At 54.0% G+C, this 26,083-nt stretch overlaps 1 protein-coding gene across 1 annotated transcript in view; it reads left to right on the forward strand.

Annotated features, from left to right (window-relative positions):
• NXN (nucleoredoxin) overlaps window positions 1-26,083 on the forward strand; it is a 52,195-nt gene that overhangs the window by 4,997 nt on the left and 21,115 nt on the right. The gene's annotated exons all lie outside the window — the stretch shown is intronic.

The raw sequence follows: 26,083 nt of genomic DNA on the forward strand, positions 1-26,083 counted from the left end.
TGCTTAAAAAGATCGTCAGCTGTAGGAGCTCTGCTAATAGGACACCCCAGACGGATTGGTGAGGAGCTGCAGGTGTGCAGCGTGGTGCCAGCATTGCAGCTCTGCTGGGTGAGCAGGCGGGGGCCAGGTCTGTGCAAGAAATGGTGGGGAGGAGGTGGAAACACCACTAAATCAGATGGTATTAAATACCTGGGGGGAGAGGCCCCAAACCCTTGGTTACAGGTGAGGTTACACCCTGGTTTTCAGGGACTTGCAAGGTTTCTTCTTGCAGCCGCCATCTGCTGAGGCCGGGGAGGCAGGCGGTCAGCACAGATGGGGGATTTGTCTGACGGAGGGTTTGGTAAGGCAGTCAAGGCAGTTTTTGAGTTTCATCATAGAAAAATATCGAGGTAATCGCTTTCAGCTGTATTCCTGACTCGGTGTTTTTTGGGGTGGGAATGTGTGTGAAATCCTTGGCTCGAGGAGATGCAGATTTGAAAAATCTGCTCTTCTCATGACATCAGGCTGTTGAGTAAGGAGCGAGGCAGCAGCAGCACCGACCGATTCTTTGTTTGCTCTGAAACCCGCTGGTTCTGAACCAGAAGAACGGGAGATCTCTGAAAGCGGCGCGGGGGAGCCTGTGTGCTGTTTTTCATTGTGGCATCTTAATCCAGATGTTGAAATGAAAACGTCCATTGAAAAATGCCCGGCTGACGTTTCATTTGTTACTCTCGGGTTGCAGAACTGAGCACAGCGACTTTGCTCCGTGCAGCAATCAGCACGGTTCCTCCCCAGCAAGGCGTGCCTTTGTAAGCTGAACGTGGAACTCTTCCACGGGAGAAGGTGCAAAAACACAGGGCGATGCTGGAGGGGCAGAGCAGCCAGCTTTCCATCTGGCCCAGGAGTGGCTCTGCAGCATTTCCACGTTGTGAGCACAGCACCAAAGCCAAAACATCCTCTAACCCGTGTCGCTGATGCTTTTCCAGATGATTTCTGAGCGTATTTCGTACAGCTCTGCGGTGACCCTCCGTGCAGTTACCAACCATCTCCCGTGCAAAGCCCCCGGCCTTGCAGTGGAACCCCAGGATCAGCAGCCCCCAGGTCTGGGTGTAAAATCCACGTCCTGCAATAACAGCAATAACATCACTGATGTCCTCTGAGGCTGGGTTTCCCCACACATCCCCAACGCCGCCTGCCTGAGCGCTTTCCCCGGGGGGGGAAATCAATGTTCTGCGTGTCTCGCTGGTGTGTCCTCCGCCGGGTTGTTCATTGCATCCCTTCGGCTGCTCGTTGCAGATATCCGAGGCCCTGCTCTGAGAGCCCTTGGACGCCTCTCCATAAACCTCGGGGGTATCTGGATCAGGCCCGTGCTTTGTTCACGTCCTGCTGGCTTTACGGCAGGGGGAAGCAGCAGGAGCTCAGAGCTCTGCCGTGTGGCTGGCTCGGGGGCTGGCCTCTGCAGGTCCTGCCCAAAAAGCTGCCCCAGGCCCCGGCTCGTGACTCAGCCCGCTCCAGATTTTTGGAGCAGTTTGATAACACTGGGGTTTGAAATGCACGAAGCCGTCTCCTTCTCCAGGACTCGAATCAAGCCTTTTGTGCCATCACTTCTCGCTGTCTGGAGGCGCTTCTTAGTCCTGGGGCAGTCTGTGTGAAGTGGTAGGATTTCTGAGAGGGTCGAGGGATGTTTTGGAGGTTTCTGATCCCTTCTCATGGACGGACTTTTAATGTTTCAAAGCTGTGCACGGCGAGGTCAGCTAGTGCTGCCTGGGATAAGGTTTCACTTCTGCTGTGTTTTGCATTCCTGTTTTTTTCAGCAACGTTCCCAGCGTACGGGTTGGGTTATGGTTTTAATCTCGGCAAAGTCAAAAGATGCTTCGGGGGGGATCAGCCCAGGCTGCTGCTCGCCCCTGCCCCACGCGGGGACAGGGCGAGCTGCTGGAATTGGGGCTCCAGGCAGCATCAAGGGGTGCCAGGGGCTGCTCTGGGCTGAAGAAATGAGGCTGGGCAGCATTTGCCTGAGCATTTACCCTGCAAAAACCTCGTTGGTATACACGGGTTGCTTCCTCCTCCTCCTCTTTCTCCTTCCCCTCCCATTTTTTATCAGGGAGCCAAGTTCCAAGCAAAATATTCCAAAGTGATATTTAATTACTCTTTAAAATGCAACTATTTGTCTTATCAGCCATGCGGATTTCTGTTTGCCGCTTTGATTTGGCAGTTAGTAGTTTGTCATTTTTAAGAAGCTTACACACCCCAGGAATCTGTGATTTTTGTGCTTTTGAAAGGAGAGATGTTGAATTAACTGCGGCTTTGAACTATTCACGGATAATTTCAGGCCCCCTGCTTTCAGCAAATAACAAGCTGACTCCCGAGCTTTCAGGCTGGCTTGAGTGCTGAATAATCCTGGCTGTACGGAGCCTTTAAGCCAGCTCCTGGTGTAACAGGACACATCCTGGTGTAACACACGAGGTGTTTGATGCGTTCTCCAGGCAGGTGGCTTCGTGGCAGTGCCACCGCCGTGCGCTGGCAGTCGGGAAGGGAAGAGCACACGGAGGGCGCTTGGATTCCTTGCGACTCGTGCTTTGTGTGCAGCAATTTCCTCTCGTTTCCTCGCCTCCCTTCTGCTCTTGATGCCTTAACGCTGCCGCGTTGGGCTTTTATTGGAACTTTTTGGCTGATGTGTTCGAACCCCAGCGAGGTCTCGCCACCCCGCTCCGGGACACGCTTCATTACAGGCACTTATTTCACAGGCAGGCAGCTGCAGTGGCAGACACTTCAGGGACCTGTCCGTGGCTGCAGAAATCCAACCTGTGCTGCTGCAGGTGTTAGACTCCTACCTCGGGGAGCCTGTAATTTGAACAGGCGGTGAACAAAAGGCACGGGGAGATTTACAGTCCGGAAAAGCCATGCAGGAAATCTGTGCCACGGCCGGATGAATTCCAGACTGGTACCCGCAGCCCAGCATCGTGCCCTTTCTGGGATCCCCTTTCGGAGGGGCAGGAGGGTTTTGTCCCCCCAGCTGTGCGTGGGCAGCCTGGCTTGTAGTGAGCTGTGCTCGAGGTGCTGCCGTCCCTTCCTCTGCTCGGAGCGGCTTCCTTGTGCTGTGTCCCACCGCTATTTGGCTGCGCAGCCAAAAAATACAACTGCGGCTTAAATCCGAAGGTCCCGAAGTAAAGATAAGGCCAGTGGAGGAGCTGGCGGTGAAACGAGGAGCTGATGAGTAAGCAAAAAGACACAAATACGTTCCTTCTCTTTCCCACCAGAGAATTTGTGCGTGTATTTCGGATTACCACCCGGGCGCCGTGTGTGTGCGCCCCGCTGCAGGGTGGCTCATCGGATCATCGCCGTGAGTTTTCCAAAGAAAATGCAGTGTCGTGTTGACTGGGGGGAGAGCTAAACAGATGCAGGAATGTTTTCTGCATATTCTCACGTCCGCCTTTCAACACCGGCAACAATTGAAACCAACAATTAATACGCAGAGAATTTGCGGGCTTTATTTAGCGTGACCGACTGACTGAGCGCTGCTGGTGCGTCAGGGCCCTGCCTGGCGGGCTGCTGCGGGATCAGCCCCCTGCCCAGAGCACAGCGAGCCCCTCTGCTCGCAAAATGAGGAGGGGAGAGCCCCCAGGATGCTCCCACTGCCTGTGCTGGGACAACAAGCAGTGGAGGCAGCGTCAGGGAGATGCTGGTCTGCAGAGTTAAGCCCCAAATGTGCTTCTAGGGAGCCGTGGGGACCACGAGCTGTGCTGCCAGCCCTGTAGGAGAGTGAGGACAGGAGCCTGCTCGGTGGAATCGCAGGAAAGCAAACTCAGGGCGCAGCAAACCTCGCAGAGCTTGCTCGGAAGGAGGAATGCAGCGGGGTGACCGGCTCCGGGAGTCCTCCTGTGCTGCCTGGGGCAGAAGCAGAGCCGGATTTCCCAGGCCAGGAGCAGCAGCGTAGCAATGGGGTGGTTTGTGAGGCTGTGCTGTGAGTTTTGCAGCCGGGAAGGTCGGGAACAGACCTGCCCAGCTGGGGAGAAAGGCTCTGGAGTCCTCTCCACAAAGGTCCCTATTTAAAATTAATTTGCCAGGAGTTACCAGGTTCCTAGTTGGTGCCCAAGGCATTAAAGGAAGGAAAAAAAAAGCTGGTGGCATCCTGGGGAGCCCAGGTGAGGTGGCTGGGATGGCTCCGGGTGACACTGCGGTGACAGCGGGGTGCAGCAGCAGCCCCACCAGGAGGGAGCAGAGAAAGGAGCCTCGCTTTACGTTTCAGTGCAAGGATTTAGGAATCTGGGTGAGAATTAGGTAATGTGTGCGGGAGAGAGCAGGACACAACCGAAACTAATTGCAACTGTGCGAGCGAGCTGGAGAGAGGAATTCTGCTTCTCCCTCGTTCCCGAGAGACTTCCCCTGGCGAGATGAAGTCATAGCCATTACTTCACGAGCAGCAGCTCAGCGTGCTGACAAATGAGCCCTCTCGATTCGTGCCGGAGCAGCTGAAGAGGACGTTGCCCCCTTGCAGAGACGGCTGGGCAGGTACGAGCAGCCACCCTGTGAGCGCCTGAGCCCCGCTCGGGGAGCGATAATTGCACCCAGCGGTGTGAGCCCCGCTTCCAGAGCAAACAAACGGCTTTAGGATCTCCCCCTCGCAGCACTGCTAGGGGAGTCCCTTTTGGAAAAAGTGTGAAGTTTATGGTAATGCGTGCTGAGGATCTCGTGGCGGATCTGAGCCGCTAAATCCTCTAAACCTGAGCCCACGGCCTCATTGACAGGGCCTCTCACTTTGCTCTGCTCCAAGCTTATGGTTTCAGTGCTCCAATATTTTTCCATACATGGAAGCATTCCTGCCCCAGCCCGGGCTAATCCTGACATGCCACTGCATCTGGATGTGAGCTCATTTCTCGCAGCTGACACTGTACACAGGCAGACGTCTGAACCTACTGGTGTTTAAACGGATTTACATCAACCAGCAAAAGTCTCACCCCATAGGTAAGCAGGGAAAAAAAAAAAAAAAAGCGTGGTTTCCCATTTTACCTACCCTCCAGGGCTGCTAGGTGGCCGGACAGGCCCCTGCTGCTGCTGTGCTGGGGAAATATTTGGTGTTTAAATGATGAAGGGGCACAAGTTTAACCGGACCAGCCTCCAGCACAAGCCCCCATCTCGCTGCCGTCTCTGCCTTCGCCTCCCCTGCGCTTTGGTCGCTCCGTGTGCCCTTTCTGGCTCTGGGCGCTGTCCCCCTCAGGTCCCCATCTCCCCTCCTGTCCCCAGAGCCCCCCACTCCATCCTGCAAAAAGCTGGGTGCAGCTCGGGCCATATCCACCAGCTCTGCGGGGTCCCACTCCCGGTTGAGCTGGGTGCCGCAGCAGCGCAGAAGAAAGAGCTGCTTGTGCTGCTGTGTGAGCCGGAGGCTGCTCCCGTGCTGGAAGTTTTAATTAAATGGTCGTAAGGTGCTCCGAGATCCTCTGCTGAAAGGCCCTGTGTCAGGGTGAAGTCTCCAAAGGAAAGTTCAAGTTCTTCTGGATGCTGCTCTGGTGCTTTTAGGGCGGGTTGAAGGGCAGCAGGTTACAAATCCTGCTGCACAAGCACTGCCTGGGCGCTCAGCATCCAGGAATGCGCTTCTTTATCAACTGATAGCTGCTGTTTAGCAGGGCGAGGAGTTATGCTGATTGTATCCTAAGCTGGTGACTCCCCACGTTTACTTTGCAGGCTGCTCCCTCTCTAATTCTGCTTGGCTTGGCGGCAGTAGCACAGAGGCTGCGTTGCTGCTCCATTACCAGCTGCTCAGAACCACCTCTCCCCTGCCATCTCCGTGCTCGGGGAGCTTTGCAAATCGTGCGAGGGTTTGTTCCCAAAGCTTTGGAGCTCAAATGAAGCTGCTGTGCCTGTTGTCTGGAGGGAAGGGAAGCAGAGCAGCAGCCTCCTTGCTCCGGGTGCCGGCGGCTTTTCCAGCCCCGTGCGACGTGAGCCCGGCCTGCCCCCCGCCGCCGCGCTGCACGCTCCCCAAATCGCTTCGTTCCAGGGTTAGAAAAGCCCCGGTTTTGTGTCCTCAGAGCTGGATTTCACAGACACGCAACGGGAAAGGTCTTAATGCCTCCAGCTTGATCTGCTAATCTGAAAGCATGGGAAGTTTTCCATAGGCAGATTTGCTGCCTGGCTTTCACGGTGCGAGTTTGCACAAATAGGTTTTAGTCCTGCGATGGGGCCGGGCTGCTGGGTGCCTCCCACCAAGATTACTGAGGTTTGGGTCTCTGGTGTTGGTGGAGATGCACAGAAATAAATTTAAGGAGTAGGGGGTTCCAGGGAGCGGTACAAATGGCTGGAAATTGAGGGCAGGGACTAGTTAAGTGCTAACGTATGGCGTAGCTTTGATTCCTTTTTATGTTTTTTTTAAGGAATGGAACAAGCTGAGGGCTGCTGCCGAGCAGTTTTTCCTCCCCTCGTGACACGCTTGTCCTCGGAGCCTTGTAGGCTTTCTTGACAGTCGCTCCCACGCCTCCTGGCCGTAAGTTGAGTGATTTTGTGTGACGGGAGCACCCAGGGCCCCGTTTGGCACAAGGTGTTTATTGCCTGGGCTGTGCATGCAGCAGCGTCTGCTGCCCCAGTCGCTCCCAGGATGGGTTTTTGCCTAGAGAGGCAGTTTTCGAGCCAGTTAATTGCCAGGTTGTGAACCAGAAGGGGCCGTGGGTGTCCCTGCCTTCCCCTGCGGACAAATCCCTGCTGGTGTCTCTCGGGGTGGAAGGGTGGTGACAGGAGGAGCCTCGTCCCCAGGGGCAAGGTGAGCACGGGAGCAGAGGGACAGGGACGGGACGGGACCCGCAGCAGTGCTGCCTTGGCTGGGAAGGCGCCGTGCTGCAGGCAGCTTGACTTGGAGTTGCAGGAATGATCCAGGTTTTAGTCGGCTGAAGTCTAAAATGCCCCGTGAGCCGTGCCTTTTGGCTCGGGCTGCCTGACCGGCCGCCCTGCTTTGGGCCCCGTCCAGCATCCTCTGTTTGATGTTGTCTCCGCGAGGATTTACTGCAGGCTTCACAGCTGAAAGAGCGGGGCAGCTGGCGTGAAAGCCTCGCTAGGATAAAACTTGATAGGATGAGAGGCCACCGAATGCCACCTCTGTCTGTGGCCATCCCTCTAATTACTGAATTAACACCCCCGGGCACAGCCTGAGGGCCCACCTGGGGCTCGGGGGCTGTTGTGCCGGGCCCTGTTTGCACAAACACACAAGGAGAGGCCGTCTTTGGGGTAAAACTGCTTATTTTTGGGGGTGTCGGTGCTGTGCAGGCGGGGAGCAGCCCAGTCGGGGCTCCATGGGATTCTCTGCAATGTGTGGCACAACATCCTCCCCCTTCACTGCTGTTGGGAAATCACACAGCAAACGAAGCAGCTCCTGATGGCCAGCGTGGATCATCCAGAGCTCCAGATTATTTTATAGCAGGGATTATCCAGAGATCCTTCCCCCAGCTGCACGCTTCCAGGACAGATGGACACCGAGTGGCACGGAGCAAGGCAGGAGAGCCCAGCATGACACGACTGCTGCTTGGTGGCACAGGTGGAGGTTAGGACATTTAGGGTTTCTTTGAGCTTTGTAGTGAAGAATCTGAAAATGTGATTCATCCCTTGATCCACGTCTCAAGTATGCGGTGGTGAAGCTAGGAAAAATCTGGGTATGTATAAAGCATTTCCTCCTGGGGGCTGGGAAACCCTTAGGTGCAGCATTTGTTACTTTACTTAATTGGGTTTGAAATCCTAAATGCTCAGAACAAGCCAGCTCATGTCTGTTGCAGGAAAAACCTCAATTGCTCAATAGGAACAGCTTTTCATCCTGCCGCACTAAGGAGAAAATAAGGTCAAATCTATTGAAAAGAAGAATTACTGATTTATGTATTTATTTTGTCATCTGCTCAGGACCAGGGAGATGGCTTAGCAGGTACAGCTCGTGGTGAGGAAGGTCGTGTGTGTGAGGCAGCTCCCGAGAAGGAAGGCGGTTCTGTGCCGATGCTCAGCCCTCTGGTATTTAGCCTGCTCTCTCACTTTGTAATTATCCCAGCAATTAGCGCGGTTACAGATTGTGCCTTGCCTTTGCTGCTCCGTGTGCGCTTCTCAGGGTTTGCTGGCCGTGGGAAGAAACCAGCTTGGTGCAAAAAGCACAAGCCTGGGCTGAAGAGGCAGCGTGAGGGGAATCGTCGCCCACGGTGGTGCTGAGTTGCCACCTCCGTGGTGGCCACTGCCAGGGAGGTGGCAGAGGACAGCCTCTGCCTCGCCCGAGCTGGGGCAGCGGCATCTCTTGGGATTTTGTTTTGTTTTCCTCTCTCATTACTCAGTGTTTGCTTCCTCCGGAGCTTCAAGCTATACAAACCAGGGGTGTTGAGCAGGGTGAAGACGCAGCGGTGCGTAATTCTCCTCGAGGTCGTGTCACCCTATGCAAAGCTGCCAGACAGCTCCTGATTTCAGAGTCGGGAGCTGCCGTTTCTGTGCACTTTTTCGGTGCCTGGTTGTTACTGGTGGAAGCCCGTCCCGACAGTGGTCTGGCTGCCCTCCCTCTGCTCTGCTGCCTGTGCAGGACCAGCCTGGCGCATCCCATCCCAGCCTGGTTGTCACTCAGGTACGAGCTCTTTTCCATGCTGTTTACGCTCCACTTACCAAAAGAGCTCGGAGCCAGATGGTTTTCCTGCCAAGGATATAATTTCATGGGAGAGAAGCAGGGGTCTGTAAAACAATCTGTGGAATTAGTGGCACCTCAGCTCCTGCAGGGTCTCCCCGCCCCCTTCTTGGAGTCTGATTTCTGTTCTTTGAAAGCTGAAATTTCCATTGCTGCTGATGCCCTGCCAGGCACTCTAGCAGGGTTACTTTCCCTTGGATGCAGTTCAAGAAACCATCGCTCCTTTTCTTTATCATTCATCATCAAAGCAAGAGGAGCGCTTTGCTTTCCCTGCACTTCCCTGCTGCCTCCAGAGCTGGGGAGGGCAGGCGGCCGGGGCTGCTCTTCAGACCCACGGCACCAGAGATGTGAATTTGAAAAGCTCTTGGTAATGGGGAAGTCAAAGCCTTGGTGTCCTCAAGAAAACACACTTCAGTAATTTAAAAAACATGAAACAAAACCTGCTCAGGATACCGGCAGAGGTCTCGCTGGAAGCCCTCCTCCACGGAAGCCAAGATCTGAAGGCGCACACTTCATCTGACACTAGGGATGTGCTCCAGTCCTGTCACATTTACCTTGGCTCTAGGATTCAGGCTGACCTTTTCATCTCATCCTAGAGTGTAGATTAAAAAAGAGAAGCGTGTTTAACAAGGAAAAGAAAGCTGCTGCTTAGCTTTTTGCTGCTTGTAGGAGCAGTTGGCTGCAGGACGTGCTGTTTTCTGATGGCTCGTCCAGTTGGATGTCGGTGGAATTACTTTGATCTCAGCAACGGGAGCGATTGAAGGATCCTCCACTGGGTGAACTGGTGTGGATCTAGCTGCTCCTGCACGTCCACTGGGATATCTCCACCTCTCCTCATTCCACCTTACCTTGTCGTAATGAAACTAGGGCAGGACTTGGTGCTGTTGGCGGTGGGGAAGAGTTTTCCTAGAGAGAATATAGAGGTCCTCTGCTTCAGAGAAAACGTTTGGGCTGTACTGACAGGAGAACTGGCTGAGCAAGTCAGCAGTGGGTTTGAGCTGTTAGCTTTGTGGCTTTTGTCTACCAGAGCCCGAGCAGTATTTGATGTGCAGACATGTTTTCAGACATTTCTCATAGAGAAGGTGTTGGCAGGTCTGTTGTTAACACCCTTGCCTTTAGGCCAAACTATTGAAAATTCAAGTTCAGCTTGAATCTCATTTCAATGGCTTGGAAGGCTGCAATCTGATGGGCTGAGAAACCTCGTCCAACTCCAGCCCTTATTAGGAGCTTAATCTGAAGTGCAGCCAAAGCCAAATAAGGGGGAGAGCAAAAAAAAAAAAAAAAAGGCAGTAAAATGGAACAAGAAATGTGCATCCAATTTACAGTATTCCTCTGCAACCTTAATTCAGCCCCCTGTACGCGTTACGAAGCAGTTTCTAATTACGGGATCGTGGGCTGTGTTTTTCCATGGCACCCCTGCCCTCGCTGCTTGTACGGGATGGGCAGAGCTCAGCGAGGGAGATGGAGGTGGCCAGCTGTGTATGTGGGACCTCTGCCCTGTACGGCACGGGGCTGGGAGCGAGGAGAGCTGTGGAAAACCAGGAAGGGTAAAGTCATGGTTAAGGAGACGAGCATCCTGCTGTGCCGCTGCTGCAGGGGTCGTGTTGGCGTGGGGTTTGTTGCCCTTCCCGCACAACTGGTGCCTTGATTTCCTGGGTCCCAGTCCCAGGGCTGGTTTGCAGCCACTCGGTGTGCTCCTGCTGCAGATGGTCTCACGGGAGGTGGCACGGCAAACATGTCACACGCTGCTCACCGCTATTTGTTTCCTAAAGAGTGAGCTGTAGGCTGATCTGGGCCTGGATGCCCGAAGCTCCTTTATGCCTCCTCTCTTCAGCTACAAAATGGAGGCGTTAGGTACGTAGCTCTCCAGGATTTTATGAAAACTCACATCCTTTGAGAAGTATCCCAGCTTGGCAGCGGCAACACGCCTTCATTTTTGCCTCGGAGCAGCACACAAGAAGCGTGAAGTGAAGAGGGCTCAGCACCGCAGTGAGCGACTGGGTAACTCCCCACCCGAGGAGCATCTCCTGTTCTCGGTGCCATCTGCGTCAGGACTTCATGCACGTGTGGCATGTGTCCGTATGAAAAGGACCATGCACAGGTGGACCAGACCAAAGCTACAGAGAAAATATATTTCCAGCACGTCCTCGCTCTGTAGGGCTTGGCTTGGCCATTTGTGAGGTGATACAAATTGCAGAACCAGGTGAGGAAGGAGCTGTGTGTGGAGGGTACAGGCATCGCTCTGTAGGATACCCTACAGGGAGACTTCATCCTTAAGGTGGTAATTCGTTTGCTTTTCTGACCTGTAGTAGAAAGCTGAGGGTTTGGGATCGTCCAGGAAGGATCCTGTGCGTAGCTGAGGCTGCTGCCGCCAGATGTCTGCTTTTGGCTTATCGGACGTGGCTTCTGCTTGATCTTTAGGTTGGACCCTCACTTGCAAAACAGCTCCCGTGTCCATCGAAGACAGAGGTTGAGGAAGTTATTTTTTCTGTGGTTTTCTGGAACTTCATACCGTCGTCTGTCTCTAAGGAAGATGTGACGCACGGTGGCTTTGCAGCTATGCAGCTCGACGGCGAGGCGCGTAGCTGCCGACGCTGTCCCGGGGATGCTCTCGCAAGGCGCTTGCTAAGCCGGGAGGCAGCCCACGTTTCCCTCCCTTCTCCCTTACCCTTCGGACTTCGCTCCAGTTTATCTCCATCCCCTCAAAATGTGGATTGGCAGAAGCAGCACACGTTTCACACCGCACGGGCAGGAGGAGCCCCGTCAGCCGTGCCGCTGGGAGGAAGGGCTCAGCCACGCTCCACGAGCTCTCTGCCATCAGCAGATGTTGTCAGGCATGCTCAGGCAAAACCTTGCTCTCATTCACTAATTATAAAAAAAATTCCTGGCAGCAGCTCAGTGTGACTCAGCTACAAAAAAATCACTTAGGGGGAAAAAAAAAAAAAAAGAAGCTTATGGCATAAGGCTGACTTGAGCGCACAAGAACGAGGGAAGTTGGGGCTGTCTGGAAATCCCGTGGGTCGCCCACCCTGCGCTTGTCTGGGGAGGGCAGCGCTGGGAGGTGACAGCTCCCGGCTGCTGGTGGGGACAGACGGACAGCGAGGGGCCTTCCTGCAGCCAAAGGAGAGCTGCTGCTGCCTCGTGAGCCGGGCTCTTCCCTGCAGAAGCCGTGGGGACGGCGAGGACCTGCTGCCCGCTCGGGGCTTTGCGTTTGCTTTTCCCCTCGCTGCGCCACCTGAGAGCTGCACGGGGACACGCGGGGGCTGCAGCAAGCCTCCCACCTCGGCAGGTCCAGAGTGATCCCCAAACAGCGCGGTGAAGCTGCCTTTTTTGTTGTGTTTTTTTTTTTTTTTTTCCTTTTTAGAACGTTGGATTTTATTTTATTTTTGTTATGAAAACCACATAACTAATTTCCCTTGGAATCTTTTGCAGGCGTCTGCTCCGAGTGTGTTTTGGCCTCGCTGTCCATTGCTGGTTTTGAATCCCAGTCCCAGCGGTGGGAAGCTTTTAGAATCAATGCCAGTTGTATTTTTTTATTTTTTTTTAATAGAATTTCAGCGTCCGCCTGCGGGTTTCAAACAAATATCCTTGACTTCACATTTTGCCTGCGAGTAGACAGAATCCTAAGGGTATGTGGCCAACAACAGCTATTTGGCAAGGATGCAGCACTTCCCCTTTGTCAGAAATGGCTTTGTGTGTCTTTTTTTTGTAATCTGCTGTGCACTTTCCCCATCCTGCTGCTGCACCGAGCTGTTGTGGTCCACCAGGATAAGTGCTGTGTGCTGGGCTGTGGCATAGGCTCCCGGGGGAGGTGTGTGCAGTCCTCATCGGTGAGTGATTTAAAGTTCCACCTGGAGAGCACGGCGCAGGAAACGATCCTGCCTGGTGCCTGTGGGGATGGATGTGAATTTCCAGGGTTGATTTTTTGGCTGGGCTAAATGTATTTGTTTGCACTGACCGTGCACGTGCGTTGAATTTCTGCCTCCACCATTTTCCTTTCTGCTTCTGTACCTGGTTTTAAGATGTGGCTCCCAGGGGAAGGCAGGCTCTCAGGAAGTTCCCCCTTCGTTTTGGTCCCAATATTCCCTTTTTTTTTCCAGGATGCCCTTTGCAGTGTACCTCCAGTTTACTGTAGCTGTGGCCACGCTCCCGGCCCTGTCCCCGTTGATGTCCCTGCCCGTGCCAAACACCCAGCTCAGCCCCTCTGGGGTGCCTGGCTCTGCCCAGCACCAGCAGTGAATGAAAGCAAAGAGCCAGGTGGGAGGCTGGGTGATGGTGACCCGGTTGTTTTCCTTCCAGGGGGCACTCCAGGTGTGACGTGGCCGCGTTCTGGGTGGATTTGCAGGGTGCCTGAAGTGGGGCTGCTATTAAGTGTCAGCGAGGAAAGGAAAAGCGAGCAGAAAAGCACGTGGTGGTATCAGAAGCGGTCATTGATGGTGCTGATGGTAGCGTGGAGGAAGATCAGGGTGAAAACCTCCTTCCACCTGGGATGGGAGAGGGAGGCAGAATTCCTGAGCACAGTTCCGTAGCTGCGTGAGGCCTCCGGATCCGAAAAGCCATACGTCTCCTGCAAGGGGCTTGTGTTTATTTCTTGGAATCCAGAGTTTGTAGAGCATGTGCTGGCCATGCAAAAAATCTCCGCTTTGCTGTAAATTTGCGTTTTGGCAGTGCTTGTCAAAATGCCATATTATCCAGATAGGAACAGATAAGGGATTAGGGCAGAATCCTTCGCTATTTATGGACTCCCTTTGGGGACACGCTGCAGTGTTCTTTTGAGTTGAATGAAAGGTAACCGCAACAACCTGCTGCCTTCGCTGCGCTGCTAAATCTTCTCCGTGGCCCTCCTTCGACCTGCAGAGGAGGAAGGGGGGGGATGCTTTGGCGATTTCAGCCCGCAGACCTGCCGTAGTGTTCAGCCTCCAGCGATCCGCCACCTGCTGACTCCGTGGGAGGCATGAGGTGGAGCAGAAATCAGTACACAGTTTGGGATGTGTGCCTATTTTTTTTCACTAATGGGCTGGGTTTAAGTCCCTTTCCTCTTTTTGTAAGCACGTCCAGGCTTGGGGGAGGTTATTTTGTGCTATGCTTAGAAGCATCTTTCGGTAGAAGTTTCTAAATCTTTCCCTGCCATTTCTTTGTAAATCTGGATCTTGTGTACCTGGGGCGGAGGTGTGGGCTGGGACCCGGTGTGCCAGGGGGTCTGGGAGCACTGCGTGGAGCTGCTGGCTCCCAGTGGCTATTGAGGAGCAAGAGGTGACCTCAGAAAGCTTTTCTCCTCCTCTTGCTTGAAGTCAGGAATCTGAAGCACCACATGTTTGTGCATGGAGCTTCCAGTCCTCAGCTGTGCCCTGTGGAGAGAGCCCCGATGGAGGGCACCCAGCAGGAAGGCCAGCGGTGGCTGAGCTTTGCCCTGCCTGCCCGTTTGTCCCTGCAGCAGGGTCTGCTGGCAGCTGCGCCCCCGACACCGCCTCGCAAAACCCACCAGCTTCACAAACCGGAGACGAGGAACGTTTCCCAGTAGGAGCTGAGTTCTGCAAACCAGCTGGCTCCGTTCGGGATGCTCTGGGAATTTCCTGGGTTTGGGTGTTTATACAAACTGCCGAGCCCAACGCAGCCCCTGGGGCACGCGTCTGCCAGGGAGCCAGAGCCTGCTCGCTGCCTGCCGTGGGGCAGGTGGGAGCGATGCTGCAGCGCCTGTGAAGCACTGGTGCCTCCTGCAGAGCTCCTTTGCTTTTTTTTCGGGAGAAGCGGGCTTACCCACGCCTCACTTGCCCCGCACCCTTTGTGCCGTGGTGCATTTGTCTGAATTCGCTGAGAAACAGCAAAACTCAGGAGTGGCCGGATGGCCGGCGCGCTCGTTCTCCTTCACATGCCTGTTTAATTGGATAATATGCTTGGCCTTGCCTTTCTGTTTACCTTAGGGTTTGTTATGACAAAGAAGATGGATTTTTCCTGGCTCTCGCATTTACAGTATGTAAACCAACAGGATGCAGCACACGGCTCCGCACACCCAGTCTGCCGCGATCTGGGGCTTGGGGAAGTTTCTGCTGTGCTCTGTGTCGGTGTTTACTCATCGCTGTGTGCCTGTGGTTTGTGTTACACCTCCGCAGCTGGGCAGCACGGCTCCCCTCACGTCCCCAGGCGCTCGCTAGCGCTCACAGGGTTGTCCCAGATTATTTTTCACCTAGAAATGGGGGCATCTAGGAGAGGAGATGCAGCTAGACCTTTGACATCTGTGGGGTTCACCTCTGGATGTGGTGAAATCTTGGAGGCAATGGGTTTGTTTGCATCTTCAGTGGTGTTTGCTCCCCCCTTTTTGTCCCCCCCAAATCTCGGGATGGTTTTCGTACAGGCTTTTCCTTGTTGTTCACTTGAGTCTTGTGTTTCTGAGCCCTTACACGTAGGGAACTGCTTTTTTCCCCTCCCCTATACCTCTTAGATTTTTGTTAATTTATCAATGCTGGCTTGTCAGTAGAGACTTGGAATGAAAGGCTTTGTGCTGTGCTGCTTAGCTGGCTGTATAAACATGAAAGTACCAGGTTTTTAACCAGCTTGCTCGCATGGCTTTTCTCTGCAAAGCTTCAGCCAAAACACTTTGCTAGATAAAAGGGATGCTGAGAAAGACCAGGTCACTAGCAGATTGTCTGAGAAGGAGGATAACATTGATCTTTGTTTTAGTTTTACTTTTATTTCTTGTAACTTCTCAGTAAGAGCAGGGAATGAGGATAAATTGTTTTCATCTCGCAGTGGTCAGGGATTAAGATGGATGAGGCGCTGGGCTGCCTGGCAGAAGCAGTTGAAGAGGAGCCCAGCTGCATCCCAGCTCCCTCACATCTTAGGTGCCGTTGCCTCCTGGCAGCCTTGGTCTCAGTGCCAGGGCAAGGAGATGCTCAGCGGGCTGGGGGCTCGTCCCCAGAGCCCACCAGGACAGAGGGACACGGGAGGATGGAGGCTTGCCTGCCCTCGGGCTGCTCAACACCACTCCTCGTCCTTACGCTGGCAGGAAGGACTCTGCTCGGGCAGCCAGCCCGTGACAGCGGCGTTGTGCCCGTCCTGGTGCTTACTGAGATGAGGTGAGCCTTGTTCCTCTCGTCCAGGCCTCATTTTTTAAGGCTATGTCCTGCAGAAACAGACACACCCGAGGCTTTGTGCTGGGCTTGAAGCCTCTTGGGGTGGAAGAACGCAACCAGTGGCTACAGCAAACCCATGCCACCAGCGCAGCTAGAGAGCTTTTGTGCCTCTTCAGCATTTACCAGGGAGTGAGGAGTTTGCACAGCTGTTGGGTAGCTGTTTTTTAAGAAGTTACAACTCAGCATCTCTTTTGATCTGGCTCCTCGTGGCTTGCCAGCTCCGCCTGCACGTTGCTGCATCAGTCCCCTCCTTCCTGGCCGTCCTTCGGTGCCGCTGGGCTGCGGATCCGCTGCGGGGGGAGGAAAACCTCCGGAGCATCGCCCTCACTGGGAGGTACGTGAGCACTTGGGCATTTCCTGGGCTGCTCGTTTAACTCAAATTCTGCTCACTTGCTTGTTTTAAGGGCTGAGCACGGTCGCTGCAGAGCCCTGCCAAAGCGGGATGCAGTTTAACAGCACCGTAGCTCCAGGCCCAAACAAGTTTTGTGCTTCCTGCTTCGCAGGCGCCCTTCCCCGAGCTCCTCTTTAAATATCTGAGCCGGTGACTTATTGCCTTGAGTTCGCTGAGCTCTTTGAACTGGAATAAATGAGAGGCTCTGGGGATGAGGCCTTTGATCAGGCGCTCACCTCTCACCTCGTGGGGCAAGGCTTTGAGTCAGGTGAGGGATTAAATGCACAAAGTTTGGTGCCCCTCGGGTCACGTCCTGACCAGCCTGCAAAGGCTGCCTGCTGTTTGAGGAGGCTGGCTCAGGTCTGAGAAAGCAGTTACAGACCTGAGCATCGTCCCATGCAATCTGAGGGTAAAGAAAGGGCAGAGCAGGCTTTGGGTAAGAAGCGATGCTGGGTTTGGGGTCAGGCTCGAGGATTTCAGGTTCTTCACTTGTCCTTCGTTGCTCAAGGTTTCATGGAACTGGGATGAATCTCACCCGCATCCCAGATCTGAACCTGCAGGGAGAAGTTTCTCAGGACACTTGAGATACCATTCAGCCTGTTTTATGTTGGCAGTGCACAGGAAGGGGGTTCACTGCTGGAAAAGGCAATTTTCAGGCTGGCACCTGTGGGGTGAAAGCCACCAGACAGGTCAACGTGGTGCGTCTGTGGTATGGGGACGTGCCGTGGCATCGTCGCACTTGTAGGCATTTAACAACTTCTGGTTTTAAAAGGGGCTCAGCTGATCGCCAAGAGCAAATGCACAGCTGAAGACACGAGACCCTTGGGTACGGGGAAATGGCTGTGCCAGAGCCCCAGCATTTTGCCCTATTTGAGGTGAGGGGAAAGGCGTTGTCCGGAGAACCGATGATGGAGCTTTGTGGTACCCACGTGCAGCCAGGATTCATTTCACATCGCGCTTACGGAGCTGTTGTGCTGAAATGCAGAGGAGCTGGGGCAGGGCTGGCTCTCAGCCGTCCATCAGCGGTGCTCAGCCCTGCTCTGGATAAATTGTTCCCTGCCTGCCGGCTTGTGCAAGCAAGTCCTCCCTGTCCTGCCTCTCGGATCAGCCTCTCGCAGATGATTGAGAGATTCCTGGCACCGACTTCCTTGCGCAATGCTCTCTTAATGTTGTTATTTCGTTAATGAGCCTCCGAAGAGGCCTTATTGGAAGGTGCTGGCTTGCCGGCGGTGCCGGCTGGGGAAGTTGCAGGTCTCTCGTGTTTTGCTTTGCAAGCCTGGGCTCAGCTAATGAGAGGAAGCGCATTTCCCATCCTGGAGAGACACTCGGCTTGCACCCGATGCGTGGAGCTCCTCAGGGATGCTGAAATAGCAGGGCTCGAATCGTGAAGCATCAAGAGACTTCCCTACAGAAACACATTACCGGTTTTTACTGTCACTGCTGCTGCTGGAGTAGCCCCTGGCTGCCTGCCTTTGTAGTGTCACCAGGAGAGGACAGAGGCTCGGAGAAGCCACGTGGCGAAACAGGGCTCAAAGGGACCTCTCAGTGGTGTTTATTCTCTGGAGATCAGAATTGGAGCTTTGGCAAGGCAGAGACCTTTCTGACAGTGAGAACCAGTGTGAACCAGTAAGCCCCAGCTTGTTCCCTGAATGCAGCCTGATGTGTGTCTCGCTATTTCATAGTCCTTGTTGGTTACAGGGTGGTGTTTGATGATGATGGGGAGTCTGGGGTCCCAACCCCATTTAATCTGCTTCTGACCCCGCTGCTGCGGGGACGTTTTGTCGGGCTGCGTGGTGGGTCGCGTGGGGATGCACCCACAGCATTTTGTCCTCCAGCGTCCCTGGTGGCACTGGAGAGGGCAGGAGACTCATCTGAAGCCCGGGAGCCCCTCAGTTGATTCCTGGGACTGGAGACTCACATTTTTCTGGATGCACTGCTCGGACACTCAGCCCACCTGGCAGCATTCGGTCAAGGAGAGGCGTCCCTCTCTGGCTCACCCCGCTGCTGGGTTCCCTCTGCAGCCACGCCGGAGCTTGGAGGTGAAGATGTGGCACTGCAGCAGCTGCCAGACCATGAGCCCATCGGGTCTGAGGATTTGTGTCTCCTCCGAGGGCCTCTGTCAGACTGTTCTGTGCAGGATCGGGGTGAGCACAGCGGGCGGCCGTCGGCAGGTCCGGCGGTACGCGTGCCCCGTGGTGCGGTGGCGGGGCGGCTGTCCTGCGCTTCCTGCCCTTTGATGTGCTCTGTGTGGGTAACGAGCATCTGCCCCCTAAGAGAAAACAGATTGGAGTTATAAATCTGAAAAAAAAAAAAAAAAAAAAGAGGGAGCAATTTTGCTTAATCATTCTCACACAGATCCACAGGCGTTTCGCGGAGAGCGAGCAGCATCTGGTTCAAGAGCAGTCTTGGCTGCTTTGAACTCTGGTGCAGCTTCTGCAGTCTCAGGCAGAGCCTGATGTTCCAGATGCTGTTCCCAGCAAGCAGATCAATGACATGCTTATTCAGGCTTTTCAGCTTTTGAAAGAAGGAAAAAAGTAGATGATCCTTTTTAAGATCATCTTAAGTGTCAGGAATCTGCCAGCCTTTTTCCCCCCTCTTTTCAGAGGGGATGGCTGCAGATGATTTTCCTATTTCCAAACACCATTCAGGAAGCAGGAGGAAGCAAGAGGTCTTCTCAATACACTCCTGATCCCTCCAGATCCTTGTCGTTGCCAGAAATAGAGGAATTCTTGCACCAGATGAATAGAAAGAATTAATTTCCAGGAGAAAGGACATCATGCGGTGATGCCCCGTGGTGCAGCTCGCTGAGCCAGGCTGTCCTTGTGCCCCAGACGTACCCTTGGGGTGTCCTGGAGCGGAGGCTTCACATTTCTACCAGTCAAAGCCAAAGGCCACGAGAAGCACCCGAGCCTTGTCCTGCTGCAGAGAGGAGTCCTGGGGTCCCAGCCAGGGTTTGGTGTTTGGAGGTACGGTCGGGTAGGTGCTGCCGATGAATTTTCGCCTGTTCGAGGTCTGATCCCGAGGTCTGATCCCATGTGAGATATGGAACAAAATTCCACCAAATAAACGGAAATTAAGCCGCAGGTTTTGTTCTCATTAGTGTAAAATCCTAAGATCTGGTGTTTGTGATGTCTCTAAAACATGAGGAGAATTAACTCCTGGAGAGTGGAACCAGAGGATAGTTAAAAGGCAAATTGTTCACATACTTTTCTTTAAAATTTGCATGAGTGTAGTGAAAGGTCATCAGCGACTGCCGAATCTGCTCCTCAGATCCTCGCCTGCTGGCAGCTGATTGCAAGAGCCTGTTGCTAAGTGTTCCTGGAAACGGAATAAAGATGAAGCCAGATAATTGAACAAGAAGGAGGGAGAGGGGAAAAAGCTTGGAGCTAATGGTCTAACTGCAGAGCTGCCAAATGAGATGAATATGTTGGAGTTTGACTCTGGCTGCACCTAATCAGCTCTGATTGAGGGGTGGAGAGGGGGTGACCAGCCCAAAACTTCGTGGCAGATCCTTGGAGGAAGCTGCTGGGACGCAAACAGATGACTTGTTTGTGTTTCCCGTAGCTCGTCCAGCCCCAAGCACGCTGCTTCCTGGCTCTGAGTTTGGAGGAGGAGAAAGCTCAAGGCGCTCTGGAGAAGGCTCGTGTTATTGCCATGTGTAAGAGCACTGCTCCCGCAGCGTGCGTTTTGTTAGCTTGGGATCTTGATCTAGAAAATCAGTAACGACAAAACCCAACAGGCGAAGCAGGAACCCAAACAAATCCACAGCTTGAGCCGGGAAGCCCCCAGCTCCAGGTGACCCCGAGGGGTTTTCTGCCGCTTTTGGAACAGGTTCCCTCTCGCTCTGAGGGTTGGGCTGCGTTGAGAAGTGCAAACTGTTCGAGGTTCCTGCATCGCCCGGTTCCTCTCAAGGCAGTTCCTTCACCTCATCTCTGGCTGGCTCTGCAGCCAACGCTGTGCTGGAGCTCCAGTGTTAATGTCACACTCGTGCCCACAAATGAATGGGAATTTGCCGCTGGAGATTTCCTCCCAACTCCCTCAGCACCGTCCTCCAGCCCCTCTCATCTCCCCCCGTTGGGTCTGCACCTTGGTGGCGAGGGCTGGCATCTGCTCGAGCTCCGGGGCGGTGCCGTGGATGTGCTGAGCCCTTGTAGCTTTGGGGAGAGCTCCGTGACTTAGCTCATTTTGTTTGCCCCAAATAGAATAAAACCCCGGTGCAGCTCCTGTTTATTGCCGAAAAGACAAGGAACCCAAACTTCCTGAGCTGCGGTATTTGTCTAGTCGAAGCTTTTGTAAAAATCCAAGACTTTCTCTTTCGCTGTCTCCACGGATCGATTTCCTGGAAGCAGTTTCAGTAACCGTTTCTGCCGAGATTTTTTATCCTCCCAAAGCATTTTACAAGCTCTGAATATAGTAACAGCTGAAAGCCAGCCACATCTGAGGAGGGCTGCTGCCAGTGCACAGCGGCGTTGGGCGGTTTATAAAGGAACACGTGCTCGGCTCTTTCTTTTTGCACAGAATCCTCTTTATTTCCAAGAAGCCAGGGCTGTGCTCTGCCGCTCAGCCCGCAGCACCTCCGGGTTCAAAGCTGATCCTCGGCAGAGCGGCGACGGGCAGGCTCGGCACGGGGAAGTCTCTGCTTCCCAGCCTCCAGCTGGCTCTGGCTGTCGGAGGAGGTAATGAATACTCTGCGTCTTATCTGACATTTCGACTGCCCCCGTGGGATTCGCGTTGTCATCGGTTCCTGGCAGCGGCGTCTCGTTGATGGCGGGGTCGCTGCGGCTGCTTGCGCACCGCGCCGTGTCTGCGTTTGAAATGGCAGCTCGGGGACAGGGAGGCTGCCCGGCGGGGTCGGTGGTGGCCTCCCAGATGTCACATCGTGTCTGAACGCTGACTGATGGACTCCTGCTGCTCTCAGAAACCATATATCTAGTGACTTCCGTGGGTCGAGTCAGGATGTAGCTGCGGCTTTTGACCCTTCTCTTGATTTATTGCCACCTTCTTTTTTTTTTAATTGCTTCAGCAGTTGCAAAACGTCACTCGAGGCTTAAAATGAAGATGGGGCCACCCTGACCTACCAAGAGTGGATGTGGGGTTGTGGACCCCACTGCTGGGCACTGCCGGAGGGCCCCGGGTCCGTGTGCATGGGCAGCTCAGCCTGGGGCCCAGCTCCACTCCATCCCCATCCCATATTGTTTCCCTGTCACTTGCTTTTAATTTTCTAAAGAACTAGAAGAGAGTGCAGTGAGCCTATCCATAAGGGAGCAGCCAGGTGAGGAGAGGGTTTCTCTCATCTCCCATACTAGCTTTTGCTGCTGTTTTGGTGTTAGCTTCGTTGGAGCCGTGTTTAGGGTTATTCCGGTCTGGTTTTTAACATGTGCAGTTGATTAATTGCTAACGCTGGGCTCGCAGTTGCATTTTCATATTTAGACGTCACTCCCATCGGGTTTCCATTTCCAACCTGCAGCCTTGCTGAGCAAGGATTGAGTTTCAGTTTGGGGCGTAGGAGGATGAGGGGAGCGCAGCAACGTGGCACGGCGGGTCCTGAGCAGCCGCTGCCTGGAGGCGATGGGAAGCCCCCAGGGTAACCCAGTGGTGTCACGAGGGGGAACCGCTCCCGCAGCAGCGTTTGGGAGCCCGTGGGGCTGCTTAACTCGAGCAGACCGGGATCAGAGCACGGTTACAGAGTGAATCTCTTGAGCTGTAAAACCCCATTGAGCCATGAGAGCGCTGCTTGGGTCGGCTGGGGCTGTGCTGAGTCCCTTCCTAGCTCTGCTGCGTAACCTTTGCGTGAAAGGCTCCTTGGGTTGCACGCCGGGAGTGCTGCCAGCCTCAGAGTCAGCACCGGCGTCCCTGGGAGGCTGGGGTGGCCGTGGCTGTAACTGTTTGTGCTATTTGTACTAATCCTTGTACTAAGCTCAGTGTTGTCTGAGGACCTGCTGAGTTTCTACACGGTATTCGAATTGGAAAGGAAGAAACGAGTAAGTTTGGGCAAAGCGACGGCTAGGTGGGCACCAGAACTTCACACAAGTGAACGCCAGTTCTGTCCGTCCAAGCTGGGGTGAGCTTCCATGCTGCTGGAGTCTCCTTGCATTTGGATTTCTGTAGATGTTACATGAGTTGGCTGAATGCATTAATTTTTATTATATTTTAAACGTGACTTCATTTGCTTAGGGCATACGTATACTGCTGACATCCTCGGTATAACGCTTTTTCTAAGCCATATATATATTTAAATGAAAACAAGTCTGAAATAACTTCTAGCTTTCTCTTTGGCTAGATACTGGTGTGGGTGAAGATGCTGGTGAAATGCTCCATCTCTTGCTTTGCCAGCATCCTCGTTCTGCAGAGGCCGTGGGATCGGGGCGGTGGTGGAGGTCTGCGGGACATCGTGGTGCTTGGGGCGCTCACTGCCCACCCCTGGGCTCGCTGCAGTCCTAACAAATACCCTATTGTCTTCTCAGCGAGGGTGTTTTTAGTGTGTTTTTTATCTGATTGTGTAAGGTTCCCTTTCGGATTAACCGCTGAAAACAAAACAGAAACCACACCAATACCTCATTGTGTGTATTAAACAAAACAAAAAAATCCCCATTTCCCTGCAGGTTTAAAAGGCTTTTGTGTTCGGTGGGAACTCTGTCTAAACATGGGGCTTTTCAAACGAGTTTCTTTCGTAGTGATCTGCGATTGCGAGGCGTTTGACCTCGAGATTACCATCAGCACTGGATGCTGGCTGCCTTCAAGCGAACGGTAGCAGCGAAAGCAAACGGGGCCGATAGGAAATCCGCGCTGCAGCATTGAGGTAACTCTGGCAGCCAGCCCGCTTGGGATGACAGATGAGACCTGGGACCAGGAGAGACCCTGAACTTCCATTCGACGTCCCAAACTACCACCCCACTTCTTGCCTTTCCTCTAAATGGATGGAAAAATATTCCTTCCCCATAGAGAGAGAGAAATTATTATTTTTTCTTATTACCTTAGTGTTTACATAGCTGTTTCTTACTCAGTGGTAGTCATTTGCGGGCATAATTTATAGGGGCCATGTATGATACACTTCTACATGTGTCTTGAATTTTTCCCACAAACACTTGAACTCCCTCCATCCTCACTGCTCTTTATGTGTTTGTCTTGCTGTCTTACCTCCAGAGCTCTGGTAAGGGAATGACAAAGCGCAGGCAGAGTGGGGCTTTACCAGCAGCCACGTACCATAAAGCAGCGACACGCGGACCCTTTGGGTTCCAGTCCTGACACGTGGCTTGGGAGGGGGTGACAGGTGGCTTGGTCTTCATCCTCAGTCGGGTTTTGATTTTGTGGCTGCTAGCTGGTATTGGTAAATGCCAGAAACGATGCTGGTGCTTCCCTTCGGGGTGTATCAGTCCCTGAAGCGGTGCAGTGCCTACGTGCCGCACACCTGGGTGTGGAGGGGACTTGCATCGGGTGAGCTGCTTGAAAACTGTGCTGGGACCTCCCTGAAGACCCTGAACAAGGTGGGTTACAGGGGCTGACAGGCCTGGCTCCTGCACCCATCTCTGCTGTGGGTTTCTGTGCGAGCCCCAGGCCTGTTGTCCTGCGGGAAAGGAGAAATCGCTTAACCCAAAGCAGAACTGCGGGATGGTTTATAAAGTGTCTCGAGATGCTTACATACAAATGTCCTTTTAAGAGGTAAACCGAGTCATGCACATGGAGAAAAAAGGGCATTTCTTGGGAATGTGTGGAGGTTTATTTCCTAGTGCTGGCTGTGACTGTCCCAGATTCTGCCTCATCTTCTGTCTGTTCAAAACCAATGAGAATCACCTGGAAAAAAGAGCTTTATAAAGGACATATTCGGTATCACTGATAGACCAGCCTTGTCTGTAGCATCCCCCCTGTGTGTTTTGCTGCCTGTGCTGTTACCCGTGTGCTGGGACAGATGCGGCTTTGCCCCGATCCTCGGCTGCAGTGGAGCCGCCAGCCCAGCACACGCGAGGCAGGCCCGCCTCCTGCGCCAGGCCCCGGGGCTCTGCTCGCCATAGATCATGTTAACCGCCCTTAAGTCCTGCTCAAATTAAATGTTTTCATATCAGATGTGGGTTGCGGAAGATCCAGTCTGTCAGCCTGAATGTGTGTCAGGAGGAAATAAGGCAGCTTGCGCTCCGAGTCTGGCGTGCGCGCCAGGGCCTGGCAGCCATATGCTTTTCTGCCCCGAAATAAAATGCTCAGCTCGCGGTTGCCTTGCCTGCTTAATCCTTTAAATCGCAAGGAGCGGTAATTGGGGCACTTCATGAGGAGAATAAAGGTGCTGTCACCTTGGTGGGGGACAGCAGGGGGGACAGAGGGGTCCGGGTGGAGTCGCGGTGCAAATCCTAATGGGATTTAATATGGAGAAAGAAAAGCACTTGGCTGTGGGATGAGGCTGACAGGGCTGTGGTGGGAACAGAGCCTGTGCACCTCTGTACCCATTCCCCTTACTGGTACCAGTGGTGCTGATGCTCAGCGTGACTGGGAGAGGGGTGATAAGAGAGGGAAATGGCGTCATGGGAGCAGGGACTGTGCTGGCCCCGGTCCCCTCGTTCGAGGACTTTGGCTGCGGAGCTCCTTGGAAATACATAAAGAGCAGTCCTCCGCTGGCAGGGGCTCTGCCAGAAAACCCTACTGAGAGGGTTTCCTTCTGCTTCAGCCTCCACAGCATTTGGCAGAACAAAAGCCCCGGCCAAAAGCGTGGCGGTGCCGGGCTCTCTGGAGCCTGCGGGGGGCCCAGGCCCATGGGGCTGGGTCAGCCCCACAGCAAGGAGGGAGGCGGCTGTGACAAGCGGCCCGTGGGGCTTCGTTTTGGGTTTTGTCTAGTCCAGCTCAGGCAGTTGGGACGCGGCCATTGGGGGGAAGCACGTGTGAGGGGTTGTTCACAGCAATCACATTTACTGCGACTCCAAATCCTCCCTCCTCAGCTGATTAACGGAGCCAGCATCTCTCTCACCATCGTGTTTTATAATTAGGTTTTAATTTCTTTTCAGAGAGAAGCGGCAGCACAACAGACAGGAATTTACCTCGAGTCTGCTCGCTTGGTCTCCTGCACAAGGTCAGACCTTGCAGGCACCATCTGCCCCCAAACTCCCCCCTGTATTCGCCTGGGTTTGGCTCCCTCGCTGTGCCCCGCTCCTGTTGCAGGAGGTGAGGGCGGCGTGGAGGGGAGGCCTTCTCCTCCTCCTTCTCCTCAGCTCAGCCCGAATCGCCAGGACAGGCGTTAACTGGATTTAAACCCACGGGGTGAGGGAGCAGCCTGTTGTTCTACGGCCCTGTGCCTGCTTTTCGCAGAGCCTGGGTGGCCCCTGGCACTTGTAAGCCCTGTCAGGCCGCTGTGAAAGCTGCGATTTAACACGGGGAGCGAGCGAGGACAGAGGGGTCCCCGCGGCGCGGGGCCAGGAGAGCAGGGCGGTGCAGGGCCCGGCGGTTTGTGGCCTCCCTCATTTTCCCCTGCTGAAGCAGCTTTGCTGGTTATTTTTGTTGGCCACGGGAGCTTCGTGCACTTTGCCTGCTGTGTGTTGGTCAGCCTTGCCTCCTGATCCGAGTGTTTGTCATGGGGCTGCCGTGCCCTGCACCGAGGGAGGACGGTGGGGGGATCAGAACAGGATCAGTCACGGTATCTGCAAGAAATAAAGAGCTGCAGGAGGGCTGCAAAATGTGCAGAATTAATGCTTCCCTTGCTGCTGGCACGGGCAGATACCTCTGGAATCCCTCACTTGAGGATGGAAGGGTGGTGTCTGTCGCAGTCCCACATCACACAGAAATGCAGCTCCCAGGGGGGCGGCTGCTGGCGAGCAAACCTCCCGTGACAGCAACGGCTGCATCCCGCTCCCCCCGGCCGCGCTCCCAACAGTTGTGTTTTATCTTTGCCAGCGTTAACCGCTACAGCTCAGGATTTATGCTCGTAAGTTAATGCGACCAGGGCTGATAAATCAATCAGCACGCCCAGAAATAGCG

This window comes from Netta rufina (genome assembly GCF_964035555.1).
Source record: "Netta rufina genome assembly, chromosome: 21".
Taxonomy (NCBI): Eukaryota; Metazoa; Chordata; class Aves; order Anseriformes; family Anatidae; genus Netta; species Netta rufina.